Source organism: Rana temporaria, chromosome 8 (assembly GCF_905171775.1).
Source record: "Rana temporaria chromosome 8, aRanTem1.1, whole genome shotgun sequence".
Classification (NCBI taxonomy): Eukaryota; Metazoa; Chordata; class Amphibia; order Anura; family Ranidae; genus Rana; species Rana temporaria.
Genome location: NC_053496.1, coordinates 17282411 through 17295934, shown reverse-complemented (window position 1 = coordinate 17295934; position 13524 = coordinate 17282411). Strand labels below are relative to the sequence as shown.

General features: G+C 47.6%; 1 protein-coding gene across 1 annotated transcript in view; it reads left to right on the top strand.

The window, feature by feature from the left end:
• OAT (ornithine aminotransferase) overlaps positions 1-13524 on the top strand; it is a 40092-nt gene continuing 26568 nt past the window's right edge. The window contains exon 1 of the mRNA XM_040361349.1: positions 1-103. The gene's annotated coding sequence lies outside the window, so the exon portion shown is untranslated. The remainder of the gene's footprint in view (positions 104-13524) is intronic.

Here is a 13524-nt window from a genome sequence, read left to right as displayed (position 1 = left end):
AATGGTCACGCCCCCGGCCTCGGATATAAGAAGTGGAGGGGGCGCGGTCTCGTTCTTCGCTGTGTGATCTCGGCAGGTGTGTGATCGATACTCGGTGATCCAGGTACATGGGGGCGGGGTGAGAAGGACGATATCAGGTGGGTGGGGGGGGGGGATAGGGAGGTCTGTCCCACATTGGTAAAATGGTTAATAAGGGGAGGGGGGAGGATGGCGGCGGGCGGGGCCTTCGCTTCCTATTCAGCCGGGTGACATCATTCTCCGAGATCATTCATCCCACGTACTCTCCTCCTATACGTGCAATAGTATATAGGCCTGGGGACTGACTGGGTACTGATTGGGTACTGGGCAGGACTGTCTTAATGAGGGCACACCTGCCCAGGGGCCCCAACTGCACGTTCCCCAAAGCAGCTGGTTCTTGAGCCCACGCTGCCCCGAAATTGGGGGCCCCATGATGGCACTGAGAGTGATAGATACACAGAGGAGGCAGTCTGCCTTCTATGTCTGTTTACCTGAACTGTCATCATTGCATGGGCCCCAGAGCATTATTTTTTCCCAGGGGCCCATGATGCTATTAATACGGTACTGGGTACTTACAGGGTGCTATTTGGGGGCTGGGTACTGATTGGGTATTGGGGACTGATTGGGTACTTACAAGGTACTGGTTGGGTACTGATTTTGTATTTGCTGGGTACTGATTGGGTATTGGGTACTTGCTGGGTACTGAATTGGTATTGCGTACTGCTTGGGTATTGGGTACTTGCTGGGTACTGAATGGGTACTGATTGGGTACTTGCTGGGTACTGATTGGGGATTGGGTACTGAATGGGTATTGGGTACTTGCTGGGTAATGATTGGGTATTGGGTACTTGCTGGGTACTGAATGGGTATTGCGTACTGCTTGGGTATTGGGTACTTGCTGGGTACTGAATGGGTACTGATTGGGTACTTGCTGGGTACTGATTGGGGATTGGGTACTGAATGGGTATTGGGTACTTGCTGGGTACTGAATGGGTATTGGGTACTTGCTGGGTACTGAATGGGTATTGGGTACTTGCTGGGTACTGATTGGGTACTTGCTGGGTACTGATTGGGTATTGGGTACTTGCTGGGTACTGATTGGGTATTGCGTACTGATTGGGTATTGGGTACTGAATGGGTACTTGCTGGGTACTTGCTGGGTATTGGGTACTTGCTGGGTATTGGGTACTTGCTGGGTACTGAATGGGTATTGGGTACTTGCTGGGTACTTGCTGGGTACTGATTGGGTATTGCGTACTGATTGGGTATTGCGTACTGATTGGGTATTGGGTACTGAATGGGTACTTGCTGGGTACTGAATGGGTACTTGCTGGGTACTGAATGGGTATTGGGTACTTGCTGGGTACTGAATGGGTATTGCGTACTGATTGGGTATTGGGTACTTGCTGGGTACTGAATGGGTATTGCGTACTGATTGGCTATTGGGTACTTGCTGGGTACTGAATGGGCATTGGGTACTTATTGGGTACTTGCTGGGTACTGATTGGGTATTGGGTACTTGCTGGGTACTGATTGGGTACTTGCTGGGTACTGATTGGGTATTGGGGACTGCTTGGGTATTGACTGGTTGTTTTTATCCTCATACTAGATGGCTTTAGACCCCTTTCACACTGAAGCGTTTTTACAGCTTTTTAACGTTAAAAATATCGCTATTAAAACGCTCATAAAACGCTCTCCATGTCTCTCAATGGGCCCTTTCACACGGAGTCCTGCAAGCAGCATCTTTGGAGCACTGAAAAAAAGCTCCAAAAACACCCCTCGCCATTCAAATGAATTAAAAGCGCTGTAAAAACGCCTTACCCTTTCACACTGAGGCACTGCAAAAACGTCCTAAAACGTTAGGGTCTTAGCGGTGCTTTACCAGCACATTGGGATTACAGATGAGGCTTTGCGCGAATAACGCTCGAAATACACCCCAGTGTTAAAGGAGCCTGAGGCCTCGTACACACGACAGAGTTTCTCGGCAGAATTCACAGAGAAACTCGGTCAAAACCCGGATTCTGCCGAGAAACTCTGTCGTCTGTACACTTTTGGCTCGATGGAGCCGCCGAGGAGCTCGTCGAGAAAATAGAGAACATGTTCTCTATTTTCTCGTTGTTCTATGGGAGAAGGCGGCCCGCCGAGCTCCTCGGCGGCTTCATCCCAGAACTCGACGTGCTTGGCACGTCGAGTTCCTCGGCCGTGTGTACGAGGCCTTAGAGTATCTGAAGGAAATGTACAATCAGATTGTATGGTGTATGGGCAACCACAAGAGTACCATTAGATTTTTTATTTATTTTTTCTCTATAAAAAAACATGGCAGGTGGTCTATACACTAATGTTAGAGCCCAACTCTGGGAAAAGGACGCCCTCCCTAGTAATGGGACGCCATCTTCACCTGCAAGTGTTAATTGATAGCTGTTCCTGTCTAGGGAATGGTAGGAGGCACTTTTATATATCTCTGGATCAGGACCAGGTTCTCTGGATCAGGTTCTCTGGATCAGGTTCTCTGGATCAGGTTCTCTGGATCAGGTTCTTTGAACCAGTTTCTTTGGACCAGGATCAGGTTCTCTGGATCAGGTTCTCTGGATCAGGTTCTCTGGATCAGGTTATCTGGATCAGGATCAGGTTCTCTGGACCTGTACCAGTTTGTTTGGACCAGGACCTGGTTCTCTGGATCAGGACCAGGTTCTTTGGACCGGGTTCCCTGGATCAGGACTTCTGGATCAGGTTCTTTGGACCAGGACCAGTTTCTTTGGACCAGGACCTGGTTCTCTGGTTCAGGAACAGGTTCTTTGGACCGGGTTCCCTGGATCGGGACCTCTGGGCCAGTTTCTCTGGACCAGGATTAGTTTCTTTGGGCCAGTTTCTCTGGATCAGGATCAGTTTCTCTGGACCAGGTTCTTTGGATCAGGTTCTCTGGGCCAGTTTCTTTGGACCAGGACCAGTTTCTCTGGATCAGGACCAGGTTCTTTGGACCGGGTTCCCTGGATCAGGACCTCTGGATCAGGTTCTTTGGGCCAGTTTCTCTGGATCAGGTTCTTTGGGCCAGTTTCTCTGGATCAGGTTCTTTGGGCCAGTTTCTCTGGATCAGGTTCTTTGGGCCAGTTTCTCTGGACCTGGATCAGGTTCTTTGGGCCAGTTTCTCTGGACCTGGATCAGGTTCTTTGGGCCAGTTTCTCTGGACCTGGATCAGGTTCTCTGGGCCAGTTTCTCTGGACCTGGATCAGGTTCTCTGGACCTGGATCAGGTTCTCTGGGCCAGGTTCTCTGGACCTGGATCAGGTTCTCTGGGCCAGGTTCTCTGGACCTGGATCAGGTTCTCTGGGCCAGGTTCTCTGGACCTGGATCAGGTTCTCTGGGCCAGGTTCTCTGGACCTGGATCAGGTTCTCTGGGCCAGTTTCTCTGGACCTGGATCAGGTTCTCTGGGCCAGTTTCTCTGGACCTGGATCAGGTTCTCTGGGCCAGTTTCTCTGGACCTGGATCAGGTTCTCTGGGCCAGTTTCTCTGGACCTGGATCAGGTTCTCTGGGCCAGTTTCTCCGGATCTGGATCAGGTTCTCTGGGCCAGTTTCTCTGGACCTGGATCAGGTTCTTTGGGCCAGTTTCTCTGGACCTGGATCAGGTTCTTTGGGCCAGTTTCTCTGGACCTGGATCAGGTTCTTTGGGCCAGTTTCTCTGGACCTGGATCAGGTTCTTTGGGCCAGTTTCTCTGGACCTGGATCAGGTTCTTTGGGCCAGTTTCTCTGGACCTGGATCAGGTTCTTTGGGCCAGTTTCTCTGGACCTGGGTCAGGTTCTTTGGGCCAGTTTCTCTGGACCTGGGTCAGGTTCTTTGGGCCAGTTTCTCTGGACCTGGATCAGGTTCTCTGGGCCAGTTTCTCTGGACCTGGACCTGGATCAGGTTCTCTGGGCCAGTTTCTCTTGACCTGGATCAGGTTCTCTGGGCCAGGTTCTCTGGACCTGGATCAGGTTCTCTGGGCCAGTGTCTCTGGACCTGGATCAGGTTCCCTGGGCCAGTTTTTCTGGACCTGGATCAGGTTCTCTGGGCCAGTTTTTCTGGACCTGGATCAGGTTCTCTGGGCCAGGTTCTCTGGACCTGGATCAGGTTCTCTGGGCCAGGTTCTCTGGACCTGGATCAGGTTCTCTGGGCCAGGTTCTCTGGACCTGGATCAGGTTCTCTGGGCCAGTTTCTCTGGACCTGGATCAGGTTCTTTGGGCCAGTTTCTCTGGACCTGGATCAGGTTCTTTGGGCCAGTTTCTCTGGACCTGGATCAGGTTCTCTGGGCCAGTTTCTCTGGACCTGGACCATGTTCTCTGGATCTGGACCAGGTTCTCTGGACCGGGTTCTCGGTTCACAGGTCAGGGCTCAAGGACAATACCAAGGCAAGTGTGCGAGTGCTTGCCGGGTATAAGTGCACCTCTCATGCAATCCGTCTCAGGTGACACCTAATCGCAGGAGATGTCGGCTCCACTCTGCCAGGAGACGCCTGCTGGTGGACACCAGTACTGCAGCCCAAAGATCTAACTGTGCCACCAGCAGGTGAAACCTTTCCTGACAGCTCCAGACTGTTGGTAGACACCCGCTGGTGGAGACCAGTACTAAGATCCAAAGAACAGAGCGCCACCAGCAGGTGAAACCTTTCCTGTCAGTTGGTATGTGGCGTTGCATATTGATCCATATACAGAAAGTATAAGAACCAGTGTTTTATTCACCAGCCTCATCGGCAGATTGTAAAAATTGTGCACCCTGATGGCAGCAATTCCTATAGTAAAATACATAGCAAAAGTACAATTTGAGCCATAGCGCACGAATGTGGGGATATAAAATTGAGAGCGGATCACATATGATCACAGTAGGATAATAGTACTATATAATGGGCAATGGTGAACCTAAAAAACAAATATCTGCACGTGATTATAAAGGTTGCGTCCTATAGTGCTCGGCGCGTTTCGTAAAATTCTTCACTTCAGGAAGAATCTATCTCTAAAATAGGTATACCTGATAGAGGAGCACTGTGGCCCCTGTGATGTCATATGGCTAAGATCGTTTGCTTCTTGGACAATAAAGTTTTTTTCCTTTCACACCGAGCGTACGCATATATGCGTCCTCGGCTTTTGGGGGTTACACCGGGATGATGCCCGCAGCTGCTGTTGTTTAGAGCCGGCGATCTGCTATCCAGGCATAACCATTGAGGCTAAAAGCCGCTCGGTTGTTATGTGGGAGGGGACATACCCCCCTCCCGCCGCTGCCTCTCGCCGCTCTGACCGGGCCTCCCGTCCCACCGGGAGACCCGATCCTCCATCCGGCGCCTCCAGTGTCCAGGCGCAGTCTGAAACTAAGCCGTAAACGGCTTTGATTCAGTCTCCGCAATGGAAACACGGAAGCGACGTCATGACTTCCGGGTTTCTCGGCTGCCAATGGCGCCGGATTTAAAAAAGTACACAGTATTCAGAATCGCAGTTTTCGGCGATCTAAATACTTTGAAGTGCAAAGGAGGGATCGGGGGTCTTTTACACTTCCGATCCCTCCATAAAGAGTACCTGTTACAAGGAATGTTTACATTCCTTGTGACAGCAAAAAGTGATCAAAATGTAAAAAAAACAAACACAAACTTTAATATTATAAAAAAAAAAAAAAAAAAGAAATACATTTTAAAGCTCCCCGCGAGCTTGCGCAACAAAGAAAACGCATACGGAAGTCGTGCCCGCATATGAAAACAGTGTTCAAATCACACATGTGAGGTATCGCCGCGATCGTCAGAGCGAGAGCAATAATTCTAGCATTAGACCTCCTCTGTAACTCGAACCTGGTAACCGTAAAAAAAAAAAGTTTAAAGCGTCGCCTATGGAGATTTTTAGGTACCGTAGTTTGTCGCCATTCCACGAGTGCGTGCAATTATAAAGCGTGACATGCTTGGTATCTATTTACTCGGCGTAACATCATCTTTCACATTCTGCAAAAAAAATTGGGCTAACTTTTCTTTTCTTTCATTTTTTTTTTTTAAATTCATGACAGTACATTTTTTCCTGAAATGTTGCGTTTGAAACACAGCCGCACAAATACCGCGTGACATAAAATATTGCAACAATCGCCATTTTATTCTCTAGATTCTCTGCTAAATATATATATATATATATATATGTGTGTGTGTGTGTGTGTGTGTGTGTGTGTGTGTGTGTGTGTGTTAGGGGGTATTAAGTAATTTTCTAGCAAAAAATACGGATTTTAACTTGTATACACCAAATGTCATAAATAGGCTTAGGCGTGAAAGGGTTAAACACTTCTGAGCCTTTAGCTGATGTTTGCAGTTGCTGTTGTGGAGGATCTGCTTTGTAGTAAATACTTTGTAACTTTATATAAGTAGAAGAGAGGATCAGTTACTATGACACACCCTGATCACTGCCTGTGGCACTTCTTGTACACTGTCAGATGAAATAACAAGTCTTTGTTTTTTACTGTGTGTGTGTGTGTGTGTGTGTGTGTGTGTGTGTGTGTGTGTGTGTGTATTTATGTATGTATGTATGTATGTATGTATGTATGTATGTATGTATGTATGTATGTATGTAGATTCACAGACAAGATACGCCGTCGTATCTGAGTCCGGCCGGTCGTATCTTGGCGCCTGATTCTTATAATCAGTTACGCATAGATTTCTATTAGATCCGACCGGCGTAACTCTCTTACGCCGTCGGATCGTAACTGCATTTTTCCGCTGACTGCTAGGGGCGTGTACGCTGATTTACGCGTCGAAATATGTAAATCAGCAAGATATGCGAATTCACGAACGTACGCCCGGCCGACGCAGTACATTTACGCCGTTTACGTTAGGCTTTTCCTGGCGTATAGTTACCCCTGCTATATGGTGGCGTAAGTGCGGCATACCAATGTTAAGTATGGCCGTCGTTCCCGCGTCGAATTTTGAATTTTTTACATCGATTGCGTAATTCGTCCGTGGCTGGACGTCATTTACGTTCACGTAGAAACCAATGACGTCCTTGCGGCGTACTTTGGAGCAATGCACACTGGGAAATTCCACGGACGGCGCATGCGCCGTTCGGGAAAAACGTCAATCACGTCGGGTCAAGCCTAATTTACATAACACACGCCCACCTCTCCACTATTTGAATTAGGCGGGCTTACACCGGCCTATTTACGCTACGCCGCCGCAACTTTCTTTTAAGAATACGGCACTTGCCTGTAAAAGTTGCGGAGGCGTAACATAAATTGGATACGTTACGCTCGCACAAAGAAACGCCGATCTACGTGAATCGACCCCATAATCTATCTGCTCTGTACAGTCTTTTGTCTGCCTTTTTACTTCTACGCCTGCTCTGCTACGACCTACGTGGCTGCCTAACGCGCTTGTGTTGTGTATTTTTTTTTTAAAGGGTAAGTGTTTGTCTACGTTGTACAGCTGCTGGTTTACAGTACATCTCTGCTCAGCAGATTCTTCTCTGCCTGGCTGCCTAATACTATTTATGTTTTTAGTTTCTCCTTTACCATTGACACAACTTTTGTTTTTTTCCCTTTTTTCCTTGACACAAATGTTTCATTTTTATTTTTTTACCTTTTTTTCTAGGGCTGTTGCTAATTAAAATTTTCGTGTTCGATTAATCGTGTTCGATTAATCGTGTTTTTTTTTTTTTTTTTTTGATTGACTAATTTCGATTAATTATAACACACATACAGATTGTGGATGGCTGCGGTTGACTTCACGTTTTATATATCTGTATACTGGTTGTCCAGAATAGATATTTTACTATCCAGTACATGCATATTTATATGATATTGTTTTTTTACATGTGTGTGTGTGTGTGTGTGTGTGTGTGTTTTTTTTAAGTACATGGCAATAGGGTTCCCCCTATTATTATAATGTACACATTTGTGACATTATTATCTTGTGCTTTTATCAAGTGGTGTGCTTGTGGGGTTGTTTGCTTTAACATTTTTCGTGATTGTGGCTCACCTCACTTGCCTACAATAGCGCTTGGGGACATTTCCGGGTTCTCCTCCTTGTGATGAATCTTTCCCCTCCCGGCGCCGCTTCGTTGCACCCACTGTATTAAGCCCCGTACACGCGATCGGTATTCCCAATGTAAAAAAGTCAGACCGACTTTTTCCATTGGAAATTCCGACCATGTGTATGCCATATCGGACTATTTTCCGGGGAACTCCATCAGAGTTTAGCTAGAGAACATGTTCTCTTTTACTCCGATGGAATTCTAATGTGAGTTTGGCCAGGCAAAAGCCCAATCGTGTGTACGGGGCATGAGAGGCACATCCGCCAAATGAATTTAACACCACCAATCTCATTAAATCTCCACTGTAATAGGTGTTGACAGGTACTCTTTTTTTATGGAGGATCGGGGGTCTAAAAGACCCCAAATCCCTCCTTTACACTTCAAAGTATTCAGATCGCCGAAAATGGCGATTCTGAATACTGTGTTTTTTTTTAATCTGGTGCCATTGGCAGCTGAGTAAACCGGTCGTGACGTCGCTTCCGTGATTACATTCAGGAGACTGGAATGAAGCCGTTTATGGCTTAGTTCCAGTCTGTCACTAGGCACCGCAAGTGCTGGATCGTGGATCGGGTCTCCCGGTGGGACGAAGGCCCGGTCAGAGCGGCTGGATGGGGGGGGGGGTGTCCCCTCCCGCTCCTCCCGGGATAACAACCGAGCGGCTTCTAGCCACATTGGTGGTTATGCCTGGAAAGCCGATCGCCCGCTCGAAACAACGGTACCGACATGATGCCTGCAGCTGCGGGCATCATCCTGGTATTACCCCCGAAAGCATATGAGTACGCTTGGCGTGAAGGGGTTAAATATTTTTAAATAAAATGTATACATTTTCTATAAAAATGTGTTGTATACATTTTTATACATTTAAAAAATGTATAAAAATATTTTTTAACCCCTTCCCGCCGAGTGTAGTAAAATTTCCATTCGGTGAACCTCTAGCAGGCGATGGCCAGAGACTGGGGCGCCTGGTGCAGGCGATGGCCAGAGACTGGGGCGCCTGGTGCAGGCGATGGCCAGAGACTGGGGCGCCTGGTGCAGGCGATGGCCAGAGACTGGGGCGCCTGGTGCAGGCGATGGCCAGAGACTGGGGCGCCTGGTACCCGGGGTGGACCATGCCCCCTTTCGGTATCAGCTGTTTTTGTCATTCGGCCAAACACCATTCTTCGCCGATAATTTTCGGCAGCACCATGAATAACCTTAGTCATGAATAAAACTTACTGTCTAAGGGAATGTCTGCCACGTTGGCATCTCTGGGTATGAAGCAATTCGATGACGAGGTGTGGCATTTAGTGCATTCCTGACACCTCTCTTGGATTCTGAGTCGCTGCATAAATGAGAATACAGTTTGGCTTGTACATGGGTTCCAGCTGTTAAATGTATTGAGCTTCTGTTGAGCTAGGCTCTCACTTCTGTCTATGCCAGGTCACGTCTGGCATGTAGTCCTCCAGACCGTGCCATGCATTTAGAACCACCTTGATAGGTGGATCACTCAATCAATTTATTTTAATACTTTTGGCGCTGCATTTTTTCTTTTCACTTTTTGTCCTTTATCCATTGGTGTGTTGGCTGCCTTAATTATTACTATTCACCAATTTTTTATACATTTTATTAATCACTCCACATTGTAATAGTTTAGCGCAATATATTGTATATAAAACATGGTTGGTTTACTTTGGCTGGTCTGGCTCAAGGATTTTGGTATGTGGTCACTGAGGTCAGGAGCCCATTTTATGAGTTTGGGGAGTTCAAGGTAGATGGGTGTCGGGTGGGTGTGCACAGCTCTCTGTAATTATTGGCTGTTGTGTGGAGGAGTGGAAGGGGGGGAGGTTGTTGCCCCCCCCTCCCCTGGCCAATTCCTCCGCCGGGATCTCTGCGCGTAGGCACACGCCTCTCTGCGCTCACTAAAGCTCTCTACATAACAGGTGATGCAATTCAATGGAAATACGTAATGGAAAGAAGTTTTTTCTGGAAAGGTAAATAAAAGGCAGACGATTCCAACAGCTGTCATCCCTTGTGACGTAAACTATTTAAAGGGCAACGAGACGCAATTGAGGATTTAGAACTTTTCTTAGATGGGATTCTGTACATTGCAGAAATAAGCGGCAATAAGTTGTTTTTAAAGTAATATTTTCCAAGAACATAGATCATGATTCCAGGAAAAAAAAGATCTTCACTTTTTAGGAAATTAACCACTTCAATACCGGCCACTTTACCCACTTCCTGCCCAAGACAATTTTCAGCTTTCAGCGCTTTTTATTTTTTATAAATGACAATTGCGCGGGCATGCAACACTGTACCCAACCAAAATTGTTATTTTGTTCCCACAAATAGATTTCTTTTGGTGGTATTTGCTTTTTTGTGCTATAAACCCCAACATTTTTCATTGTTTCTGTTATAAAATTGTGTAAATTAAGTAAGCTTTCTCCTTCACTGATGGGCGCTGATAGGGGTAGCACTGATGCGCATCACTGATGGAGGCACTGGCGGGCGTTGCTGATGAGGAGGCACTGTGAGGAGGCACTGGCAGGCGTTGTTGCTGATGAGGAGGCGCTGGCGGGCATTGCTGATGAGAGGCACTGGTGGGCGTTGCTGCTGAGGAGGCACTGGCGGGCGTTGCTGCTGAGGAGGCACTGGCGGGCGTTGCTGCTGAGGAGGCACTGGCGGGCGTTGCTGCTGAGGAGGCACTGGCGGGCGTTGCTGCTGAGGAGGCACTGGCGGGCGTTGCTGCTGAGGAGGCACTGGCGGGCGTTGCTGCTGAGGAGGCACTGGCGGGCGTTGCTGCTGAGGAGGCACGGGCGGGCGTTGCTGCTGAGGAGGCGCGGGCGTTGCTGCTGAGGAGGCACTGGTGGGCGTTGCTGCTGAGGAGGCCCTGGCGGGCATTGCTGATGAGGAGGCACTGTGAGGAGGCGCTGGCGGGCATTGCTAATGAGGAGGCACTGGTGAGCGTTGCTGATGGTGGTAGAGCTGCACAATTGTTAAATTGCGATCTCGATTCAATCCCCCCCCCTCACAATCTCTATTGCAGTTTCCTGATTCTTTCATGTAACAAGTGTAGAGACTTCTCTGGCAGTCTGCCAAGTTTTTAACATTGTCTGCTAGTAGATAAGTAGAAACATTGTAACTCTTCCTTCTTAGATCAAAGGGATAAAACTTCTCTAACCACTTAAAGACTAAGGGGTAGGTTTACATACCTTTAGGCGGGCGTAGCGTATCTCCTATACGCCGCCGTAACTTTGAGAGGCGAGTATGGTATTTTCAAAGATTTTGCCGCCGAAGTTACGGCGGCGTATCGTATTAGGGCCGGCGTAAGCCCGCCTAATTCAAATTTTGAAGCTGTGGGCGTGTTTTATGTATATTAACTGTGACCCCACGTAAATGACGTTTCGAAGGAACAGCGCATGCGGCGTCCGTGGACGTTTCCCAGTGCGCATGCTCCAAATGACGTTGGCAAATCGTCATGCTTTCGACGTGAACGTAAATTACGGCCAGCCCCATTCACGGGACGAGTTACGCAACCAACGTAAAATTTGAAAAATTTGACGCGGTTCCGACGTCCATACTTAAAGGGAGTTCTCCAAGCTAACACATTTAACCCCCGCTGTGCCCGGGCTGTAAAACTATACAAAATAAACTTTCACTTACCTGCCTACGATCCCCCGTTGTTCCGATATCGCCGTCCCGGTCTGTTCCACTTCCTGCGGGTCAGTGACTCACAGTGCGCTCAGCCTATCAGCGGCCGCAGCAATGTCCCGTCGCGGGCGCTGATAGGCTGAGCGCACTGTGAGTCACCGACCCGCAGGAAGTGGAAGAGACCGGGACCGGAGACCGGGACGGCGATATCGGAACAACGGGGGATCGTAGGCAGGTAAGTGAAAGTTTATTTTGTATAGTTTTACAGCCCGGGCACAGCGGGGGTTAAAAGTTTTAGCTTAGAGAACTCCTTTAACATTGCTGCACCATGTTTTTAGTGGTTTATCTTTACGCCTGAAAACCCCTTAAGTAAACGGCGTATCTTTACTGCGATGGCCGGGCGTACGTTCGTGAATAGGTGTATCTTGCTGATTTACATATTCTTGGCGTAAATCGGCGTACACGCCCCTATCGGCCAGCGTAAATATGCAGTCAAGATACGAAGGCGTAAGAGACTTACGCCGGTCGTATCTTAGCAATATTTAAGCGTATCTCAGTTTGATAATACGCTTAAATATACGACGGCGGGGATTCAGACTTACGACGGCGTATCTACTGATACGCCCGTCGTAAGTCTTTATGAATCTACCCCTAAACCTTTTTCTGACACTTGTTTCTTACAAAGTTAAAATCAGATTTTTATTTTTTTTTGCTTGAAAATTACTTGAAACCTCCAAACATTGTGTATTTTTTTAGCAGAGACCCTTGGGAATAAAATGGCAATTATTGCAATATTTTGTCACACTGTATTTACACAGTGGTCTTTCAAACGCAACTTTTTGGGAAAAAATACACAATGAATAATAAAAAAAAAGGGTAAAGTTCACCCAATTTCTTTGATGTGAAAGATGTTGTGCCGTGAGAATTGTGATTCATCTAAGCAAAAAATGTGCGTTTCTCATTTTAGCCAGAATCGTGCAACTCTACCTGGTGGTCAGTGGTGGGCATGGCTGGTGGTCCTGGGTGGGTATCCTCAGGGCGGGGCTTGGACTGCACTGATCAGTGCAGACCCCCCCCATGTCGGCAGCCAATCGTCTCTCCTCTACTTGCGTTTGTCAGCGCAAGTAGAGGAAAAGCTCACACACGGCTTTTCCTGTTTACACTGTGACTGGACACAGCTGATCACGTGGTAAAGGGCCTACGTCAGAGGCTCTTCACCACGATCGGAGGTGCGGTGTGTCAGACTGACGCACACCACCAATCGCCCTGAATTTTTTGGTTGTTGCCAGAACAGTAATGGTGGAGGGGAAATGGTCTAACGGGGACAGTAGTTCTGGTGAGAGCCACGTATTTCCTCACTTCCTGTAATGGCTGTAGAACAGGAAGTAAAGGAAAATGGGACACAAATGGCAAAAACATCACATGATGGTGTACCCACTACCTTCTTTTTTTTTTTTTTTTTTTTTTGCCTCTCCATCACTTTCTGTCAAGTTGAGTGTTCACCATGACACCTAGGGGGGAATCTCTGCAGCCAGGACATAGAAAAAATACACTTGACGTATGCTTTCAGGCTAGAAAAACTGCTTTTGTGGCTGAGCAGTGGAAAATTCCATTTCTAATGGTATGCAGTGTAAGTTCTTACTGTGTTGACAGGAATTCCATGAATATGTATACACTTGTGTGACCTTGCATGCATTGCTGGAGGTGCGCCTGGGGTGGTGGCGATCTGTACCAATCAAATCTCTGAAGTCCACATGCCAAGTATTGTGTATTTAGTTGTCAGCTGGCAGACTTTTTTTTTTTTTTTTTCTTCCTCTCAGCCTTTACCAAACAATTCTGTTTTCGAAGATCATTCA